This window comes from Ochotona curzoniae, unplaced genomic scaffold (genome assembly GCF_017591425.1).
Source record: "Ochotona curzoniae isolate NIBS_2020 unplaced genomic scaffold, NIBS_Ocur_1.0 scaffold_1852, whole genome shotgun sequence".
In the NCBI taxonomy this organism is placed as follows: domain Eukaryota; kingdom Metazoa; phylum Chordata; class Mammalia; order Lagomorpha; family Ochotonidae; genus Ochotona; species Ochotona curzoniae.
Window position 1 is genome coordinate 11,914,530 of NW_024467087.1, and position 22,069 is coordinate 11,936,598.

Genomic DNA, 22,069 nt, shown 5'->3' on the forward strand with positions numbered 1-22,069 from the left:
GTGGGCCTGGCACAGGACCTTGGAAAATTTAGCTAGTGGGCCATAGTTCCTGCTGGTGAGAACATGATTCAGGCCTGGGTGTTGATCAGGGCAGGCAATGAAGCTTTACATGTTGTCAAGTGTGCGGGTTGGTTCTGGGGATGGGAGTGGACTGGATAGGGCCAGGCTAAAACAGCACACTGACATGTGCAGGAGCCAGACTGGAGTGTGAGTCATGCTGGGCTAGGATATCACATCTACCGGTTTGCATGAGCCGACAATAGGGGCAGACTGGGCAGAGCTAGGCTACAGTACCCACCAGTGAGAGTTGGGACTCAGTGTGGGCTAGGCCAGACCAGGCTGCAGTACCTGATGGCAAAGGCCAAGATGAGAGGTGGGTTATGCCGAGCTGGGTTAGAGCAACCATTGGCACGTACAATATGGGTGGCTGGAACAGGCCTAGTTGGGGAGCTAAGGAGATGCCCCAGCTGGGTTGTGGTTCTCACTTGCTGGGGTCTGTGTGATGGGTGTGGAAGGCAGGAAGGTGTGAAGAGTATCGTTCCATTGCAGGCAGGGCCACAAGGAATTTCCCGCTGCATGGCAGGGTCCTGAGGATGTCTCTACAGCCACCTGAATACAGCTCCACCTCCCTTTGCATGGACACCAGACAATCCCGCTGAGAATTCTGTAATCTGTTTAGGCATTGTCTGCCTCTGTGGAGTTTGTTTATTACCAATATGAGCTTGGAAGTTGATGTTGCTGATACCGTTTTAGCCAAAGGGCCTTTTATTATTGCTGTCTCCTTTGCCCCTATTGACCATATGCTAATCAAGGGTGTTATGTCCCCAGGTGTAGTGGGAATCTATTCTTTCCCTCTTTCTTTGATCTTTAGGTCCTTCCTTCTGTGATGCCTTTCCTCCCTTAACTGATTTAAGACTACGTTGCAGAAGTTGCTTTAAGGTGAAACAAATGGCAGAATTATCCTTAGAAACACCCACTTGACTATGATGTAAAATGTCTGAGCCACAGTTTGACTGCTTCTGTATAAATAAAGCAGACAGCTTTCTTGTATTGTCCATTATGATCATGAAATCGGAGTGGTCCATTTCGTCTCTCTTTGCACCTCATCCACACACTCTTCTCGAGTTCCGAACTCAGCTGGAGCTGGACTCCAGCACTCACTGGTGAACACAAGAGCCAGAATGAGGGCAGCAATCTGGGCTGGACATGACTGCAGCATCCCTAGGCATGAGTGTGGATAGGGACTAGGGTTGGGCAGAATGGGCTAGACTCCAGCACCAACTGGTGCTTGTGAGGGCCAGGATGGGTGCAGGATGGGCTGGGCTAGGTCTTGGCACCCTCTGAATCACACTAGAGCTGTGTCTGGGCATGGAGCAGGTGTGGCTGGGCTGTAACAGCCAACAGCAAGAACCAGAATGGTGTGGGCTTGTCAGGAAAAGCCATTGTTCCTGCTAGGACAGGAGGTGGATCAAATCAAGCTGGACCAAGGATCTACTGGTGTGTGTGAGATCTGACACTGGGAGGAGGTTTGATACAGGAGCTTGGGAACCTCCTGTGTCAGAATGCATTTCTCACAAATGAGCGCAAGAACCAAGGCAAGGAGCATCTCAGACCAGGCCAGGTTACAGTACCCATCAGCTTATCATGTCTCGGGGCAGGCAAGGCTGGACAACTTTAGAACATCTACTGGCAGATATGAGAACCAGGACAGGGTGCAGAACAAACTAGGATGGGCTACAACACTAGCTTTTTACATTAGGGCTGGGACTGGGGGCTGGGCTAGGCAGTGGCATGCACCATCATGAACTGGAACTGGGGGCAGATCGGCCCTGGCCTGGATACAGCATCAGCTGGCAAACACCAAGGTGAGCCAGGAGATACTAAACTGTACTGCAGCTCCCAACAACACAGATAAGACCGGGGTGGGGAGGGTGGAATGATGAGCTTGGTAGGGCGCAGCGAGGACTCCCCTGCTGGGCCAGTGCTCCTGCAAGCTGGGACCGGGCACAGACCACACTGGGATCTGTTGGCCTTCATGTGAGCTGGGTTGGGGGTGAGCCAGGATTGGCTAACTGTACCCACTGGTGTATGCATGAGCCAGAGTAAAGAGGGCTGGTCAGGCTTTTCTGCAGCATCAGCTGCATCCCAGGAATGGGAGCAAGTCCTGTCAAACTAGAATGCAGAACCACTTGGAGAGTGCAATATCTCTGACTGGGAGTGTTGGCAATGCCCCGCGTTGCCATGTACCCCTAGCCCAGCGGAGGGACTAGGGTTACAAAAAAAGACAACACACAGTGGGTCATTCTTGTAAAGACAATGCCATTTATTTGAGGTTAACCTGCCTCTTTTAGTCTGCCTGGTTCCTCCCAGTATTATCCCAATGCTCAAGCAACTCCTAAGCTCCTCCGAGGGCATCTTAAAAAAGGGGAAGTGAGGAAGAGGGAACTTGCGGTCAAGCCAGGGGCTAAATGTATCAGGCCAAGATTGCCCATCCTGTTACACCTTGAGAAACGAGCTAAGCTGTGGAGTTAACCCTTGGGAGACCCGGGCCTACATGGGAGTGGGCTGAGTAGGGAAACTGTGAGCACCTCTGTGAAAGGCTGCAACTCCTTCTGACGACCATGAGAACCAGGGCTGAGTGTGGGCCTGAATAGACAGGTGGTGTCAGCTGCTGGCAAGAGTGTGGGCTGGGTATTAGGGTCAGTTGGGTTGAACTAGGCTTCAACGCCCATTGATATGTACAAGAGTTGAATGGGATGCGAGATAGACTGGACCAGTCTGCTGCATATATTGGCAGGCACAGGAACCAGGGTTGGAGGCAGGGCTGGTGGGGGGTTTTGGGGGTTAAGCAAACTGGGTTGAAGTTCCCACTGGTGTATGTGAGGGTTGAGTGTGTGGTGGGTAGGAATTGGCTTGGCCACAGCATCCATTGGTTTACATGAGACATGAGGCTGGAAATAGAAGTGGCCCAGCAACTGCAAATACCAGTGTCTGTGTAGGTTGATGTGGGTGATGGTAACAGACAGAGCCAGACCCTGTATTGGCTAGCACATGCAAGAGTAAGGTCTGGGGTTACTCAAATGAGGTTTCTTTGGGGACTCCCCTCCAAGTGAGCTGCTAGACTCAGAACTCCAACCATGGGGAGAATGGTAGGATCTATGGTCTGACCATGGAGTGTATGTGTCAGATCTGGGCTGACTGGCTAATACAGAGCATTAGATGCTATGCCTAGATGCACATGGAGGATATGGCAGTCCAATGTAGCCTGCAGAGGACATAGCCATAGCAGAGGATGGAGGGCAGAACAAACTGGAGAACTACCTCAGCCAAGCATTGACAGCAAGTATCTGGCCGAATGGAGACTCTGGGATGGACTATTGTCAGCCGATGGACCTTGGGAGGAGTTTCCTCATCCATGGAACAACGAAATCAACAGCATCTCAGAACTATGGAAATCACCTAAGGAGTACCCTTGGAGCACACTCCACACTGGGGACCCTGGGATGACATAGGGGGTGGCTATCCCCCATCCCCAGATACTGATGCGGTTAGCAGACTGGGTGTGGCTTCTCTCCTTCCTTTCCCCAGATACAGGAAGAAGAAAAAAATCTTGAAAACAATGGTTTCATCCACTTTTCCCTATTCCTTGACCCTTTCCACCCTACTCAGTGGTCCACATGGCATGCATCCTTCTCAAGGAGGAGGGTGATAGGTGATGTGATCCCCCAATTTAAAGCTGTTCTGGTCAGAAATACAGGTTTCAAACTGGGGTTTGCAATTGGCATGTGAAGTGGGTGTTGGTGGAAGGGGTCTGAGCTCTCAAGCATGGGTGAAATGAATCACAGAACATTCCAGTCAGTGTCTGTGGGAGAATCACTTGGTGTGCAGGAAAAATGCCACACACATCTGGCCACACAACTGTTGTGTGCTGTGTTGAGACTAGGGGAAAAAAAAACCCTAAGAGTGTCTCACGTGCCATCTCAGTGCTGTGCTGTGGGCAGTCACCTGCTACCTAGTGAGGTGGCTCAGAGCTTCCCTCCCCATGGCCTGATGAGGCACAGCTCCCTGGCCTGCCTGTCGTGTTTGACCTCCAGCATGGCTAGAAGGTCAAGGGGAAAACACGTGGAACATGACTTATGATATGACCAGAAGATCAAGGGAGATAGACGTGCCTTATAGCCAACGACAGTGTCTTTGGTGGACTGGGTGGGCAGGGTAGGGGGTGGGTGGAGGGGTAGGTGGATGGGGTAGGGATGGGGGGCGGGGGGTCTGCCAGAAGGCACTCTCGTGCCCTCCCCTTCCTGAGCCTTTATAATCCTGGGATCTGTATTGAATAAACAGACATTCCTCAGACGAGGGACACCATCGCCTCACCCTCGGTGACCTCAAGGCCTAGCACAGAGCCTGAACCTGGAAACTGTGCTATGATGACCTTTAGCATTAAAGACCTACTGTCTCATCTGGTGACCTATAAAGTGGCATCAAATGTGTCGGCGTCCTGCAGCAATGGACTTGGTCCACGGAGCCGATAATAACACACGTGGCCTACTGACTGATGGTCATTAGCAGAAATTTATCAGGGGCAACAGATTTTATACCCTGAGGGTCAATATAGGATAAGGCAGGAGGTATTGAGCTTTTCAAAAAACCATCAACTATTTCTATTGTTTGGAACTCCTTTTGTTTTGTATATTCTGCCATGTGTTCTCATTCACATGCTGTCCACTCAACTGTTCTTATTTATTTATTTTTTTATTTTGTCAAAATAATATTTTATGTCAAGATGAGGGCATTTACAAATGAAAATAGTGTCACTACCAGACCCTAATACATGGTGGCACATATATTTACACAATCTATAGAAAAAAAGATTTCATATTTTACTGTGTTATCAAGTAATGAAACCACATCAGAGACTCTTCTTGCATTGGGAGGTATGCTTACTTGTTATGGCTTATCAGATGGGATATCAGTTGTAAACTGATCACTCAACTGTTCTTATACAAATGATATCCCATCAGGCATACAAAAGATAGCTATTCTGTTCTCATGTAAAGGATATCCAATCAGATAAAAAATAAATAAAAATAAAAACAAGGATGTTCAATCAGTCACGCAAAAGGCATCCATTCAGTTGTTTTCATACAAATATTGTCCAATCAACTGTAATCCTGTGCTCCCTGACCTTCTAGGGTTACAATGTCCTACAAAATGAAAAACGGATGTGGTTTGTGTGTTAGTATCTACATACCTGTCACTGAAAGCCAGAGCAAGTTCACAACTAAACAAAACTCTAGTAACCTTTGAGGATGTGGACACTTCATGTCAGAGTTTTCAACAGGTTACACGGATGTCTTAAGAAAAATACATCAAAACCCTGCTATATTTTAATTTCAAGTTGCCAGTTTTGTTTTAACTTTTGTTAGAAAATAACAGCCACAAGTGACTTCTAGCTTCCTAATCCTGCAATATTTGCTGGTTCATTCCCCACAAGGCTACAGCACGTGGAGGTGGGAGCTAAACCGAGAACACAGTCCCCTTAACTACCCCAGTGGCCTCCTAGGGCATACATTAGCAGCTAGCTGAAACCATGAGGCAGAGCTCAGAGAGAAACCCAGGTACTCCACCACAGGGAACGGGCACTTAGAAACTAAATTTTATTGCAGTGCAACTGAGGTGTGCAACTCCCAGGATTGTTTTAGCTACAGTGCTACTACAAATGGAACACAGGGCCCGGCACAACAGCCTAGTGGCTAAATCCTTGCCTTGCACAAGCTGGGATCCCATGTAAGCGCTGGTTTGTGTCCCAGCTGCTCCATTCCCACCTAGTTCCCTGCTTGTGGCCTGGGAAACAGTAGAAGATGGCCTAAAGGCTTGGGACCCTGCACCCACATAGGAGATTCTGAAGAGGCTCCAGGCTGCTGGCTTTGGATGGGCTCAGTTCTGCCCATTGCAGCCACTTGGGGAGTGAACCAGTGGACAGAAGATCTTTTTCTCTGTCTCTCCTTCTCTCTAAATCAGCATTTCCAATAAAAATGTAAGTCTTAAAGAGAAAAAAGAGACAAATGGAGCACAAACAGGGCTGTGTGAAATTGGTAAATCTAGTTATGGCTGCCTTAGAATCCCAGGGAAACTGTTTCTGCTGTTTTGTTTCTCAGACAAAGCCCCTTTCTTTTCTGCTGCACTTCTAATATGCAGTTTAATAACATGTTTCAATACAACTGGGATGAACACATTCTCGCAGTTCTCATTATCAGTTGGCCTTCAAACTACACTGGACCTTTCAAACAAACACACGAAGAAATAAACAAAAGCATTATTGTCCTCTGTGAGATTCGTGGAGAAGGGCACTCTTAGAATGTCTCAGGGAGCGATCAAGCAGGCGAGGGAAGAGAGTTGCGCAAGCATATAGAGGCTCATAGCAGCTAATGTGGGCCTGATCCCCAGCAGTGGCTCTGCCGTGAGGCAGGGGAGAGGAACTTTGAATGGGAGGACCATTGGCTCCCAGGCTTCCAGCAGGCAAGAACCACCAGGCAGACCAAGTGGCCAGAGTAAGCTGCATGAGAAAGCAAAGGTGAGACAGTGGCCGCTAGCTGGCAAGGGGAGTTGGGAGCAACCGCTTCTGCCCCCTGCAGGTTCAGGGGCTGGCCACTTTGGTTTATTGTTGTTTGTTTAAGGAGAAAGAAAGAAAAGAAAAGAAAAGAAAAGAAAGAAAGAAAGAAAGAAAGAAAGAAAGAAAGAAAGAAAGAAAGAAAGAAAGAAAGAAAGAAAGAAAGAAAGAAAGAAAGAAAGAAAGAAAGAAAAGAAAGAAAGAAAGAAAGAAAGAAAGAAAGAAAGAAAGAAAGAAAGAAAGAAAGAAAGAAAGAAAGAAAGAAAAGAGAAGGAGAGGGAGAGGAATGCTCTTCCACTTCCTGGTGTACTTCCCAAATATTTGTAACAGCCTCTAGTTGGGATGAAAACCCAACTCAATCCAGATGTCCCAAGAGGGTGGCAGGAAACCCAACTACTGGAGCCATCACTGCTGCCTGGCTTCCAGGGTCTGCATGAGAGGCCAAGTTGGAGGCAAGTACTGAATGCAAGCACTCTGCTGTATGATACAGGTATCTTAACTGTTAGGTCAAATGCCTGCCCTCCCCTTGGTATTATATTTGGAAATACCTTTCTTTTTCAAAAAAGGTTTCTTTATTATTTTTAAAGGATTTATTTATTTTTATTACAAAGACAGGTTTATCGAGAGAAGTAAAAACAGAGAGACAGATCTTCCATCCCCTGTTTAAACTCCCCAAAAGGTCACAATGGCCAGAGTTAAGCTGATCCAAAACCAGGAGACGGGAGCTAGAAATTTCTTCTGGGTCTTGGCACGTGGGTACAGGGGCCCAAGGCTTTGGGTCATTCTCCACTGCTTTGCCAGGCCATTAGCAGGGAGCTGAGGGGAAGCAGTGCAGATAAGACATGAACTCGTGCCCATATGGGATGCTGGTGTTTGGAGGCAGAGGATTAGCTGGTCAAACTGTGACACCGACCCCTGAAAATGCCTTTCTGCTAGAAGAGCCAGCTTACAGGAATCACAAATAGCAGCAGCACAAATAGATCTAGTGGTAATAATGAAGATGTGCTGTATGAAAATGCCTGTTTTCCACCATTTGCTAGACTTTTAAAAAAGCAACAGATGGATGCTTCTTGATCAATGTCTGCTGTGGTTTAAATAGGATATGGCTCCCAAACCCGAGCAGCCCATACTGGACGCTCACCACATCATCCTTCCTCGACCTGCACTTCATGTGCCACCATCATCTTCACCAAAGGCTAACCCAGTGGGGCCACCTGATCTTGGAAATGAACATTTAAAATTGTGAGTGACATAAGTATTTTTTTTTCCTTATACAGTTCACTTTTTTTTCAGGTATTTCATTGTAGGGATCAAAAGCTAATACAATTCCTTCTAAGGCAAGCCATTTTTAGATTAATTTTCTAAGCTGAATCCAGAAAAACTTTTGTAAAATCATGTGATATGGAAAAGTTACTATTTCCACTTTGTATGTGGATTTCTTATTGGGAAGGCGGATATACTGAGAGGAGAGACAGAGAGGAAGATCTTCCATCCGATGATTCACTCCCCAAGTGAGCCCAACGGCCGATACTATGCCAATCCGAAGCCAGGAGCCTCTTCCGGGTCTCCCACGCGGGTGCAGGGTCCCAAAGCTTTGGGCCGTCCTCGACTGCTTTCCCGGGCCACAGGCAGGGAGCTGGAAGGGAAGCGGGGCTGCCGGGATTAGAACTGGCGCCCATATGGGATCCCGGGCGTGCAAGGCAAGGACCTTAACCACTTGGATTTTTATTTATTTTTTTTTTAAAGATTTATTTTTATTATTTTTTGATTGGAAAGGCAGATATACAGAGAGGAGAGACAGAGAGGAAGATCCTCCGTCCGATGATTCACTCCCCAAGTGAGCGCAACGGGCCGATACTATGCCGATCCGAAGCCAGGAGCCTCTTCCGGGTCTCCCACGCGGGTGCAGGTTCCCAAAGCTTTGGGCCGTCCTCTGCTGCCTTCCCAGGCCACAGGCAGGGAGCCGGAAGGGAAGCGGGGCTGCCGGGATTAGAACCGGCGCCCATATGGGATCCCGGGCGGCAAGGTGAGGACCTTTAACCACTTGCGCCACCGCGCCGGGCCCTGTATGTGGATTTTTAAAAGCACACTATTTGACATGTTTTTTGGGAATAGTTATTTAGCAATTGTATTTTATCTCTATTTTTACTGTATCTCCTTGTATTTTTTTTTTTGAGTGTTTGGAGAAAGTTAAATTAGTGTGAAGCTAATTAATGAGCCTTTGATTTGTAAAATCTACTAGAACTACCTGTAATATGTGCCTGTATCATAAATAATACATAGTAACTACATATAAAGTGACTTTTGTTCTTTGTTTGAAGACTTATTTTTATTGGAAAGGCAGATACACAGAGAAGGAGAGTCAGAAAGATCTGTCTGCTGATTTACTCCACAAGTGGCTGCAATGGCCAGAATGAGCCAATCCAAAGCCAGCAGCCAGGAGCTTCTTCCAGGTCTCCTACTCTGGTGCAGGGTCCCAAGGCTTTAGGCCATCTTCCATTGCTTTCCCAAACCACAAACAGGGAGTTAGCTGGGTGGGATTAGAGCAGCCATGACACAAAGTAGCACTCACATGGGATCCTGGCACGTGCAAGGTGAGGATTTCGTCATTGGGCTGCTGTGCTGGGTTCATGAGTTTTGGTCTTAAGCTTTCATGCAAATTTTCAGGCTGGCACAGTAGTCTAGTGGCTAAAATTCTAACCTTATATGTGCCAGGATCCGATATGGGCACTGGTTCCAATCCCAGCTGCTTCCCTTCCCATCCAGCTCCCTGCTTGTGGCCTGGGAAAGCAGTCAAGGCCAGCCCAAAGCCTTGGGACCCTGCATCTGCATGGGAGACCCGGAAGAAACTCCTGGCTTCAGATTGGCTTAACTCCGGCTGTTGTAGCCACTTGGGAAGTGAGTCTTCAGAGGGAAGATCTTTTTCTCAGTATCTCTTTCTCTGTATTTCTGCTTTTCTAATAAAAAGAAATTGATCTTAAAAAAAAAAGATTTAATGTGAAGTTTCAAGAACATGTGTTTGCTTCCCTCCCACAATTTGTGGAAAGTTTGATATGAATAGGAACTACTTTAACAATATTTACCATTGGAGAAGCTTAACACCGGATGTTTAAAGACAACTAGATGTCACTGTTAAGAACTGAGTGGGTTCAGTGAAAGTGATTGTATTTTGTAAAAGTGTGTCTGTATGAGGTGTTATGATACCCGGGATTTTCTGGAAAATAAACCCGGAGGTATGTGAGAAGGAAATAGAGAAAGGGAAGGATGGAAAAGGGCTGAGGACTGCTGAATCTGGGCAGTGTAGCACAGTAAGCTGGTGCCTTAGACCATTCAGTCATGTGAATCAATGGGCTTTTCTAAAATGTGCACATATCCCTTTGGCTTAAAATTCTTGTTCGAGAAATTTATCTTCAGGAAATAGACAAGAAGAGCAAGCACTGCGCACACAAATGTTCAGCTCAGTGGCAGGTTTAGACATTGATTACCCACGTGTCCCAAACGAAAAAATGAAAAATAAATGCTACATCAAGAAAATGAAAATGGAATACAAGAAAAATGACAACAAATGATACAAAACAAACAAGGCAGCTGGAGGGCAAAGGCAGCTCAGTTTGGGGTACCTGACAGTGGAAGAGGTTGGTAATCCACCCTGAGTCCTTGAGAAGCAGGGATTTTCTCTATCCATCGGAGCCAAACACACTTGATCTATTTGCCCATTGACAAGCATCCAGATACACACGTACCCTGGGGCCTGGCTCAACACGTACTTCTGTCCTTGCATTTGATGAATCTAAGATCAGGCCTTCTTTGGACATCCTTGGCAAAAAGCTGCTGTTTCTGCTATGTTTAACTTAAAAAATTGAAAATCACAGGGAAGATGCAAAAATAGGACAAAGAACTCCTGAATATCCATCACTAAGACCCTCACCTTGTAACATTTTGTCCCATTTGCTTTATCTTTTTTTTTTTATAAATAGTTCTTTTCTTCTGTATAAGGGACATTGAACATATGAAACGATTCAGTATATTTTTAACAACAAGGGTATTCTTTTATATAACTAAAGAACAAAGATCAGAATTGGAAAATTAGCAGACATAATTTCTCTAATGTTCAATCCTGACTTAGAAATATTCTCAGCAGCAGAAAAAGTACTGTTTTTCTGAACATCAGGATTCAGATCAGGAGCAAACAGTACTTTTTGTCATCACGTCTCTCTACTTACTGATATCTGGAGCTGGGTCTTGCTTTGTTTTTAAAGACAGTATTTTGAGGAGTATATGCCAGCTGACCAGTAGAATGTCCTTCAATCTTGGGGTCTTTGCTACTTCTTCAGGATTAATTAGTTAGGCATCATTAACAATCAAACCTGCAAATAACTTGATGGCTCAAAAAGGAAATGGCTCAGTAAACTATGGTACATCCACAAAATGAACTGTCATACAGCCAATAAGATATTTCCAATTTTTCAGTGAAAAAAAAAAAGCAGCTGAAACTTAATGGGTCTATAAACCAATTTTGTCAAGTTAACCATACGGAGATACCTTTGCAAAGAAACATGATTTCAGGGCCCAACACAATAGCCTAGTGGCTAAAGTCCTCACCTTGCACGCATCGGGATACCATAGGGGCACCGGTTCTCACCTTGGGTGTTCTGCTTCCCATCCAGCTTCCCGCCTATGGCCTGGGAAAGCAGTCAAAGATGGCCCAAAGCCTTGGGACTCTGCACCTGTGTGGGAGACCTGGAGGAGGCTCTGGGCTCCTGGCTTCAGATCGGCTCAGCTCCAGACATTGCAGCCACTTGGCGAAGGAACCATCAGACAGAAGATCTTCCTCTTTATCTCTTCTGCTCTCTGTATATCTGCCTTTCCAATTAAAAAAATACATTTAAAAAAAGAAACATAATTTTAAAACAAACAATGGTGACTTACCATGCTTAGTAAAATCACAGAAGATACAAAATTTGTATCTCTATTTGTATTTTCTAATTTATGTGTAATGAACTTCAATGAACAGTAATAAAGATAAAGAACTCAACAGAGCCAAGTTTCTCTTGGGTGTCTCTAGGATCACTATACGGAAAAAGGAGCAGCAAATACTTTTTTGTTTAAAAAAATAAACAGGGCCTGGTGATGGCTCAGTGGCTAAAATCCTCACCTCCCATGTGTTGTGATCCCATGTGGGCACTGGTTTTAATCCTGGCAGCCCTGCTTCCCATCCAGCTTCCTGCTTGTGGCCTGGGAAAGCAATGGAGGACGGCCCAAAGCTTTGGGACCCTGCACCCACGTGGGAGACCCGGAAGAGCTCCTGGACCATTGCAGTCATTTGGGGAGTGAATCATCAGATGGAAGATCTTCCTCTCTGTCTCTCCTCTTCTTTATATATATCTGCCTTTCCAATAAAAATAAATAAATCTTAAATAAAAAAAAGAGAAAGTAAAAGAACAAAAGAATAAGAAGCACTGTTATCTGCCGTGAAACAGGTAATACCTTTATAATCACTTTATTTTCTCTACTGGGTTAAGACAACCTGGTGAGGTAAGGGATATTATCCCGATTTTGATGGACAGAGTGACGGACTGCAGCTGAGACAAGGGGAAAAAACCTTGCTTAGAGCTACTTGTGTTAAGTGGCAACAGTGACATTCAAGCTCAGGTCTCACAGACAATGAAGCCCTTATTTTCTGCAGGCCTACATTGCTTTTTTTTTTTTAAGATTTATTTATTTTTATTGGAAAGTCAGGTACAGAGAAGAGTAGAGACAGAGAGGAAGATCTTCTGTCTGCTGATTCACTCCCCAAGTGGCTGCAACGGCCAGAGCTGAGCTGATCTGAAGCCAGGAGCCAGAATCTTCTTCCAGATTTCCCACGTGGGTGCAAGGTCCCATGGCTTTGGGGCATTCTTTACTGCTTTTCCAGGTCATAAGCATGTAGCTGGATGGGAAGTGGAGCGGCCGGGATACAAGTCGGTGCCCATATGGGATCCTTGAGCACGCAAGGCGAGGACTTTGGCCACTAGGCCACCACGCAGAGCATTGCTTCTTAGAGGGCAGAACTGGGAGGAGTGGCAGATAAGTTTTTTTTGTTTTTTTTTTTTTTTTTAATTTTAGATGATGTTAACACAGCTGATCCGAGTAGGATGCATCAAAGTTTAGGAAAAAAATCAGTGTGATCATTATTTCCAAATTTCCTATGTCTCCTTGTTTCAGGGTAGGGGGGTATAAGGAGGGAAGTCATACCCATCCTCCCAACCGCTCCAGTACCCAAGGATGGAGAATGTGTACCCCGTGTCAAGCCAGGACCCCAGGACTCGCCATTACCTTTTGGCATCTGGTGGGGTGAAAGTCCCCTGTCACCGGCTCCTGGCTCCTGGTGTCAAATCAGCTCAGCCCTTGCCATTTCAGCTACTTGGGGAGAGAACCAGTGGATGGAAGATCTTTCCCTCTGTACATTCACATTTCCAATCAAAATAAAGAAATCTTAAGCAAACAAAAAGACCCAACCAAACCGGCGGCAAATAGATTTGGCTGGCTGGAGGGCAGGCCTTGGGGCACTGTACTCATGCGGGGGACCTGGAAGGAGCTCCTGGCTTCAAATAGGCTCAGATTTGGCCATTGGAGCCACTTGGGGAATGAACCAGTGGGACGGAAGATCTTTATCTCTTCTGCTCTCTGTAAATCTGACTTTCCAAAAAACAAAACAACAACAACAACAACAACAAAAGAATCACATGCTAAGGCCTTTCAAAAAGTTCATGGAGATGCATATTCTGCAAAAACTGCGCTTGTTTCAAAATGTCTTGTACCCAAAATTAACTCCTCCAACTTCCCATTTCTCTCAGTTCTCTTTTTTGCCTCTTCGGGGCATACAGTTTACTTCAACCTTACATCCAGGGTCTTTGTGAAGAAAATTCCACATTTTGTGTATATTCTTATTAAATGTGCTAGCAGGATGGTGGCAGGTAGATAGGACATCTAGACTCTCTGACAGAACTTTAAAAAAATTCTGTTCTTTCTTGGGTCATCTGTTAAAAGATGAATAGGTGACTAAGAGACAGCATGTGGACTGTTAAGGGCATCAAGTAGAGTCAGAAAATAAGACAAGAACTAAAGACATGCTCATTGGTTTTTGTAAGTCACTGGTGAATTTTGCTGGGACACGTGTAGCGTGGTGGAGAATGGGAGAGATTGGACAGAAGCAATAAAATGTAAGCAATGAGTAGTAACACTGCAAGTGGAGCTGTCAAGCAGGGACTTTGAAGATGATTGTGAGAAATGGAGCAAAAGGCAAAATGTGGAAGCACAAGTGGAAGAGGCAGCACACTGGGAGAGGCAGGAGTCTTGAGCCTTGTATGCCTATCTCTAATCCTCACAAGTCTCTGAGCGAGGTCCTGTTTTCATCTCTGAACTGTTTGGGGACATAATGGAAATAGAGAGGGGTTCAATACAGGATGAAACTCCTGTGCAATTTGAACCCAAGCCACCAAATTCTAGAGTCGGTATGCCTATGTTTGTAATATCTTTGTAAAAATATTTATGCATTTTTATTGGAAAGGTAAACTTACAGAGAGAAAGAGAGACAGAAAGATCTTCTATCAACTGGTTCACTGCCCAAGTGACCACAACAGCCAGAGCTGAGCCAAGTTGAAGCCAGGAGCCTCCTCTGGCCTCCCTCGTGGGTGCAGGATCCCAAGGCTTTGGACCATCATCCACTACTTTTCCAGACCACAAACAGGGAGCTTGATGGGAAGTAGAGCAGCTGGGACATGAACTGGTGCCCACATGTCCCACATGGAAGGTGAGGATTTAGCCACTAGGCTCTTGCACCAGGCCCTCTGTAAGAGTTTCTAAATGTAATGGGAAAGACAACAACGTGGAGAATTGAGACAAACCACCAAGCATCTATGGTGGCAACAGTTCATATTTTTGAATTTTTAAAAATATTTATTTATTCAAGCAAGGCAGAAAGGGTGATGTGGTGTTAAAGAGAACTGCGAGATGCAGGAAGTTGAGGCTGGTGGTGTCACAAGGTAGCAGAGGTCATCAACCATCACATCTGGGCTGAATCACTCAGGAAGTGAGGCCAAGAAATGAAGCGGCTAAAACGAGAGCAGAAGTTAGAAATCTAGGGAAATGGCTAAAAACAAAACAAACACAAAGTAGGATCCACACCAGCTTATTAACACAGGAACAGAGAGGTTGGAGCCAAAGAACAGAATGGAAGAATGGAAGAACTTAGGCAAGCGGAAGTGGCGATGGAGACCCCTTGTAACCTGATTCATTGAGTGTCATTAGGAGATAAAGATCTTCCCAGCTGCAGGCAACTCTAGTCAAGTGTTTCCACTGCTATGAGAAAAGCAGTCCCCAAGAAACTGTTGAATTCAGCTGGACAATAAGATGCTGGACTCTATGCATGGCACATGCTTGCAATGAAAGAAACAAGACTGGATTTGAACTGTAATATGGCAATAAGGTGCAACAGTCCACCATGGGGGGAGGGTACGCAGAGGGGATGGGGGAACATCAGAGCCTATGAAACATTGTTAAAAAATGAAATGCAATTATATATATATATAAAGAAAGAAAAAGATAATGCAAAAAAAAAAAGCAGCCAATAGATAAAGGGCAGTCCGGGCCTAGTTAATGCCAAATTTATGTTAATTTACCATTATGCCAGCATAGTTGCATATTCTTTTTTAAAAATTCTATTTATTGGGCCCGGCGCGGTGGCACAGTGGTTAAGGTCCTCGCCTTGAACGCCCCGAGATCGCATATGGGCACCGGTTCTAATCCTGGCGGCCCCACTTCCCATCCAGCTCCCTGCCTGTGGCCCGGGAAAGCAGTCGAGGAGGGCCCAAAGCTTTGGCACCCTGCATCTGCGTGGGAGACCCGGAAGAGGCTCCTGGTCGTTGCGCTCACTTGGGGAGTGAACCATCAGATGGAAGATCTTCCTCTCTGTCTCTCCTTTCTCTATATCCGCCTTTCCAATAAAAATAAAATAAATCTTCTAAAAAATTCTATTTATTTATTCTATTATTCCATGATATAGTTCCATAGTCTCCGGGATTTCCCTTCCTCCATCCCCAAATTCTTGCCCCCACTGATTTCCCCATGTCATTACATTAGTATAGTCCTTCACAACCTGTCATAAATCCATCATTCTGCTATTTAAGGGTATCCTGACATTGTAGGCATGGACAACGGCACAGTCCAGCATTTATTGTTAAGATGCATTCGATGGGCCCAGCACGGTAGCCTAGAACATGCCAGGATCCCATATGGGTGCCAGTTCTAATCCTGGCAGTCCTGCTTCCCATCCAGCTCCCGGTTTGCAGCTTGGGAAAGCAGTCGAGGATGGCCCAAAGCTTTGGGACCCTGCACCTGTGTGGGAGACCTGGAAGAAGCTCCTGGCTCCTGGCTTCGGATTGGTGCAGCACCGGCTGTTGTGCTCACTTGGGGAGTGAATCATCGGACGGAAGATCTTTCTCTCTGTCTCTTCTTCTCTCTGTATATCTGACTTTGCAATAAAAATAAGTAAATCTTAAAAAAAAAAAGTAAACAAAAGATCCATTTGAAAGTTCCACTGGGAGTCCATCTTTGATTTGTAAGAACAGGTGCACACTGCATTGTATTTTCATATCTGTGGTTGTCTCTACCACGCAGTTACTGTACATCCCCTTAAACGAAAAGCCATGAAACAAAATCAACCACAGAGAGAAAAATGGAAAATTTACGACAACATGAAGTTCAATAACATGCTACTGAATGACCGATATGTCGCTGAAGAAATGAAAAAGAAAATCAAAGACCTTCCTGAGGCAGACGCTGCTGGTGTGTACCTTATGAGTCGGTGAGGGAATAAAAAAAAAAACCCTTTTCTTTTTTGAATGAATGAAAATAAGAATAGAAATACCAACCCCCCTGAGATGTAGCTATAAACAGTATTTCAAGGGCAATTGATCTTGTATTTTTCATGGAGGTTTCCTTGTATCAGAGAGAACATAGGATATTTGTTCTTTTGGGATTGGCTTGTTTCACTGAGCATAATGATCTGCAGATAGGACCAATTGACTGCAAATGGTAGAATTTCACTTTTTTTTAATGGCCGAGTAGTATTCTATGGAATATCACCTTTTCCTTATCCACTCTTTGTTTTTAAAGATTCATTTACTTTTATTGGAAAGTCAGATCTACAGAGAGAAATCTTCTGTTCACTGGTTTACTCCACAAGTGGCCACAATGGCCGGAGCTGAGCCAATCTGAAGCCAGGAGTCAGGAGCTTCTGCCAGGTCTCCTATGCAAGTGCAGGGTCCCAAGGCTTTGGGCCATCCTCTACTGCTATCTCAGGCCACAAGCAGGGAGCTGGATGGGAAGTAGAGCAGCTGGGTTATGGACCGATATCCATATGGGATCCTGGTGCGTGGAAGGCAAGGACTTTAGCCACTAGGCTACTGTGCCGAGCCCTATCCACTCCTCTTTTGATGAGCATCTGTGTTGTTTCGATGTCTTTGCTATTTGTACATTGTGCTGCCTTATGGAATTACAGATCTCTTTCTCACATGGAAGCTGCCTTTTTTTTTTTTTTTTTTTTTTTTTTTTTTTACTTTTGCTTTAAGGATAGGTGGGAAAGATGGGAAACTCTGGGCTGGGACACATTCACCCTGGCCCCAAGATGCGGGCCTGTGGATGATTGCCTCGGGAACAGGGTCTGGGGATGTGCTGCAGTGGGAGCAGCCGAGAGCACGTTTCACAGGGAAGTACTTACTTCTGGGATCATCCATGATCTTGGCCACCGCACTTGTTGGTAGGCGAGGGAGCTGAATGATTTGGAAGATACTGGAGAACATGTCTGGATCAGGCGGGGGCACCTGCTCACGTGGGAAACCTGGGCTCTGCTGGGCTGAATATCATCACCCTCCGCTCACTGGTGCATGCAAAGGCTGGGACTTTGCGGGGGTATGCCTGGCAAGGTTTGGCTGCAGTACCGGCCCATCAGTGTGCTTGTGGGGAGGGTTCACATCAGGCTAGGCCGCAGCTCCAGCACAACACAAAGAAGGTGGGTCTGGGGGCAATTATGTAGGGGACTTGTGTGCTTCACTCTGTGGGACTGCAGTAACAGCTGCCCGACACAGAGATGAGGGTGGTGATGAGTCGAGCCAGGCTGGGCCACAGAACTCACCTGTGGGGTGACCTCAGGGACCTCGTGGGTCTGGGACTGGGAGTAGGCAGGAGAGGGCCAGGCTGTCGCACCTATTGGCACATGCAAGGTTTGAGACTGACAGCAGGCCACTGTCCCCTCTGGGAGCTCTGTGGCTAGGAACAGGGCTGGTAAAGGTCCTTGGGGACCTGTGCTACTGAGTCACAGCTCCCACCGGGGAGCACAAGATCAGGGGTTGGTGGTGGGCCAGGTCAGGCAAGGCTGTAGCATGTGTTGGCACTTGTGGGACGTGATCTAGGGTCTAGGGACAGGTCAGGTGGACCCAAGCCTCAGAACCTGCTGGCATGCACGGGAGCCAGAACAAGGTGTGGGCTGCACCCAGCTGGGCTAGGCTACAACACCTACCAGCTAGAGCTGTGACTGTGGGTGGGCTATGCCAGGCTGGGATGAAGCATCCATCGCATATGGAAGACCCAGGGCTGAGAACAGACCTGGTAGGTGAACTCTGGGGACTCCCGTTTTGGGCTACAGCTCCTACTGGTGAATATGAGGGCTTGGACTATGGGCAGACTTGGCTGGGCAAGGCTGTAGTACCCGTTGGCACCTGTTTGGGCTGGAGGCTGGCCAGACTAGGCTGGGCACCAGTACCCACTGGCGATTATGAGAGCCAGAGTGGGTGTGGGACAACAGGCTGAGCAAGGCCACAGCATCTGCCAGGTTACTTGAGAGCCAGGCCTAAGAGGGTAGGCAAGGCTGAGCTAAAATGTAGCACCCACCGGCAAGAGTTGAAATAGGTGTGGGTCAGTTGGGCTAGGCTGGAGTGCCTGCTGGTTAGTGCCAGGACTTTGCGGCCAGCCATGTGAGTCCAGGTTAACAGTATCCACCGGCACACACATGATCTGTTACTAGGGGCAGGCCTTGTAGAGGAACTCTGGGAACCCCCCTGCTAGGTCACAGCTCTCAAAGGTGAGCACAAGAACCAGGTAAGGCCAAGCTGGGCTGCAATACCTGTTGGCATACGTGTGAACTGGGTCTAGGACTGGGCCATGCAGAGTAACTCCACAGCAAACACCAGCATGAGTGAAGAGCCAGTACAGGGTGCAGGCCAGTCCAGGCTGGACCATAACACCTGACAGTTTACATGAGGGCTGGGGGTGGGCCAGGCTGCGCCAGGCTGCCACACCTGTCAGCAAGAGTTGGAACTAGGGTGGACTGGGCTGAGCCAGGTTGTAGCACTTGTTAGTGAGTGAATTGGGGGTGGGTCATGTCAGACTGGGTCACAGCACCTGCTGGCATGCACAACACCTGGGGCTGGGAGCAGGCCTGGTAGGGGAACTTCGGGGACTCCCGTGCTGGGCTGCTGCTTCCATTGGGCTATGCTGCTGTCCCCACAGTCACACGCAAAAGCCAGAATATGTGCTGGCCTGTCAGGTTAGGCAATAGCACCAGCAGGCAAGTGCCATGACTGAGTATGAGTCACGTCAGGTTGGACCACAGTACCCCCTGGCAGGCACAAGACCTGGGGCTGGGAACATACGTGGCAGATTGGGCAGACATGGCAACAACAGTTAAGATAAGGGAGGGGAGGTTACCACTGTATTATTGGAATTGTATCTACAAACTCTATCGAATCTGTCAAAAACTAATAAACAATTCAACAGCCCAGATCCAATCACTGCAACCATTTGGGGAGTGAACCAGAGGATGGAACACTTCCCTGTCCTTCTAATTTTGCCTTTTAAACAAACAAATTAATAAGTGATTTCGTGTGATGGAGGACGTATGTGTGAAACCCAAAGGCAAGAACAACGGCAGGAGATTGTGGTGACTGGTGAGAATAATCCTAGATGGCAAAGCTCAGAACACTAGGAAACCCTCATCTTCAACGTAGGGAGATAAGTCAGAAAAGGTGCGGTCTTGCAGACACACCACAGATCAGGAGATTCAGGGAAGAACGCTTCCAATAGAGCATCAAAATGTAACTGTTACCTTTTCTCTACTTAACTTTTTCTTTTGAAAGGCAGATAGAGATGGATCTTGCAGCAGCTGACTCCTCAAATGCTTGCAAAAGCTGTGGCTGAGTCAAGCTAAAGCTAATCAGCTGGGAAATCAACCAGGGCTTCCCACGGAGAGCGGACCCACCACTTGTTTCCTAGGGCGTGCATAAAAGGTGGAAGCCAGAATGTGAAGTTGAGCCAAGACGTAACCAAGGCACTCTGGAGACCACAGGCGTCGCAGGCAGGTCAAAGTCATTGGGCCACACACCTTGCCCAGATGTGAACTTTTCCAGTTTTGTGTTGATCCTTCTAAGAAATGGCTTACAAACTGTGGCGGCTGCATTTTCAGGTTTCATGGAATGGAGTAATGGCTGCCTCAAGCTTCTCCTAGCCTATCTTTTCCCAAGGGAGAAAGCAAGCTGCAAGGCCTTTTCCCCAGGACATACGTTTTTGTTAGCACTGTTCGCACCCCCAACATCCTGGCTAGCCGTCCCAAGCTGTTTTGATTCAAGAGACAGGTTGAAATGCTCCCAAGGGATGTCCACAAAGTTGAGTTGAGGATCATGCCAAAATTCCGGCTCTTTGATCTGTAAACTGTCAGAAACTACTTTATCTTTTGCTAACCAAGAACACATGAGAGCAGTGTCCAAAGAATTATTGCTTCCTGGTAGTACTAAATCATTGCTAAATATAGAATATAAGCCTATTGGACTTAAGGATCAGGAACACTGAAAAAAGAATCCTGTTGTTAACTTGCCTAGCTAACCTCTGAAAACAGCGGCAGTTCCCACGCCTGCTAACAGTACTACTACCGAAAGAATGCTTTTGTGTAGTAACACAATTTCTTGTCCCTCCTTAAGGACTTATTGATATGAAAAATGAGTGGACAGAAACATGATCAAAGGTGTTATTGGTAAAGCATCTGAAACGGTTTACTATTGTTATCACAAAAGTTCATTGAAAATACCTGTTATTCAATAGGATAATGCTCATTTTTAAAAAAAAAGATTTATTTATTTTTATTGGAAAGTCAGATATACAGAGAGGAGGAGAGACAGAGAGAAAGATCTTCCATACAATGATTCACTCCCCAAGTGAGCGCAATGACCAGTGCTGTGCTGATCCGAAGCCAGGGGCCAGGAACTTCCTCCAGGTCTCCCACGCAGGTGCAGGGTCCCAAGGCTTTGGGTTGTCCTCAACTGCTTTCCCAGGCCACGAGCAGGGAGCTGGGTGGGAGGCGGGGCTGCCAGGATTAGAACCGGTGCCCATATGGGATCCCAGTGCATGCAAGGCGAGGACTTTAACCACTATGCTATCGTGCCAGGTCCCAATAGCATAATGCTTAACTGCAATGTACTTATGAATATTTCCAACTCTTTCCTGTGATTAATGTTTAGTTTCATTCCACCATGGTCAAATAACAGCCTTGATACAATTTGGAAGATCTATTTATTTGAAAGGAAGAGTGACAGAACTCTCCTTTCATCTGCTGCTTACCTCCCCAAATGCCCACAACTGTGGCTGGAACAAGCCAGAGCCAAGAGCATGGAACTCCATTGACATTTCTCAGGAACGCAGCAGGCACCCACATCCTTGGGACATCATCCACTGTCTCCCCGATGCACTAGCAGAAAACTGGATCAAAAGTGTGGAGCAGGGCCCGGCACAGTACCCTAGCAGCTAAGTCCTTGCCTTACATGTGCCAGGATCCCATATGGGCATCAAATTCTAATCCCAGTGGCCATTTCCCTTCCAGCTCCCTGCCTGTGGCCTAGGAAAGCAGTCGAGAACTGCCCAAAGCCTTGGGACCCTGCACCTGCGTGGGAGACCAGGAAGAAGTTCCTGGCTCCAGATTTACTTAGCTCTGGCTGTTGTGGTCATTTGGGGAGTGAATCAGCAGATGGAGGATCTTCCTCTCTGTCTCTCCTCCTCTCTGTATATTAGACTTTCCAATAAAAATAAATAAATCTTTAAAGAAAAAAGAATATCAGGATGTATTTGGGACCAGAGAAAACAATTCCAGCACACCATACTCTGAAATACTACAGAAAGGGTTGCTAAGCCAACAAGCAAAACAAAACAAAAACAAAAACAAAACAAAAAGGTGAGAAACTAAGATGCACTGGCACCTAGTAATGTATTCCAGTGAAAAAGACGAAGTGTAGAATTGGAGGACCGTGGTCCTATTTATGTTAAACAACAGATAGTATTTGTGCAGGAGCATTTACAAAGCTACAAAGCTACATATCAAGTCCTTCTCGAGGCAGGCCTAGGAAGTTTTCACTCTCTATAGCTTTGTGTGTTTTACTT

At 46.4% G+C, this 22,069-nt stretch overlaps 1 long non-coding RNA gene across 1 annotated transcript; it reads right to left on the bottom strand.

Annotated features, from left to right (window-relative positions):
• Positions 1 to 3,363: 3,363 nt before the first annotated feature.
• On the bottom strand, positions 3,364 to 19,516 carry LOC121169042. Its single transcript, XR_005885819.1, has 3 exons — positions 19,507 to 19,516; positions 16,360 to 16,365; positions 3,364 to 3,446 (listed from the first exon to the last, which is right to left on the bottom strand). It is a non-coding gene; the product is annotated as an uncharacterized LOC121169042 (long non-coding RNA).
• Between the last annotated feature and the right edge of the window lie 2,553 nt (positions 19,517 to 22,069).